Raw genomic sequence first — 1,174 nt, 5'->3', positions numbered from 1 at the left:
GGTGGGGATGTTGACTACCACGGGGCCATTAGGCATGGTAAAGCCAGACAACCTTCAGGTGGGTCTTATGCCAGGCAGCATTCGGGTGGGTCTTATCAGAGTTGAACTTTAAACAGTTAAAGTGACAAGTGGACACTGACTAGAATAGTGAACAATGACATTATTGCTATCAACATTGTGGACATTGGGACAGTTGCATACTCATGCATTTACATATTGGTCACTCTCATGTACATACCTGTGGTAGTTGTTTTATTACATATGCAAATCATGCTAAGTAGAGACATCATGGTTGAGCAGTATTCATCTTTACTTAGCCGTTGTATTGATCGCTTTTGCTTATGCTTATACACTGACCCCCTTTTGTTGTAGTCTTGGGCCTAGTGGCGCATTTCACTGAAGTCAGTAATTGCCCACTGGAAACTATTATTTAATAGTTCTCACGCTCCTATTTTCATATTTCCTTTTCAGAGCCTTCGGCACCGGCGGAGGCACAGGATCGGGGCAAGGGTGTCGCGTAGATAGATCGGAGAGAGTCCGTTTTGCTATAGGTGGTTACTCATTCTTTTATTTGTGTTAGAGAGAGGGAGAGATTTTTGTACCATGTATAGAGAGACCACATTGTATTCAGATTAGTACTTATTATGGGACTTCTTTTGTATTATCTTATGTTTTACTTAGTAGATTGTCAGTTTTATGTTCTTCTCCATGTTGTAGCGCTTTATAGTATTTTGCTCTGATACTCCTAGATGCTTCCTTTTATTGCTTTATTTACCGCTTCATTTTAGACGCCTTGTATGTTTTAGATATACGGCGGGTCTGTGCACGTGCCGGGCGGGCTTCCACTAGGTCCCGGGGCGTGACAATATCCGATGCTAAATGGATATGGATTAAGATATGGATATCAAAAATAGAAACAAGACGGATATGGATTTTGACTGTACCCGACACGAGCCCGAACCCGAACCCGACCCGAACCCGAATTTATTTTGTATTATATATATATATGATGTTATATTTGAATTTGTATTTTAAAAATTTAGATTTAATATAATGTATTTTGAAATACTAAAAAGAAAAATAATTGTTTCGGGTTCTAATTTTCGGGTTCGGGTTCGGGTTCGGGTTTCGGATTTTTGGTCGGATTCGGGTTTGGATATGAATTTTTAAAATC

Source organism: Ananas comosus, linkage group 4 (assembly GCF_001540865.1).
Source record: "Ananas comosus cultivar F153 linkage group 4, ASM154086v1, whole genome shotgun sequence".
Classification (NCBI taxonomy): domain Eukaryota; kingdom Viridiplantae; phylum Streptophyta; class Magnoliopsida; order Poales; family Bromeliaceae; genus Ananas; species Ananas comosus.
Note: the sequence above shows the minus strand (reverse complement) of the source record.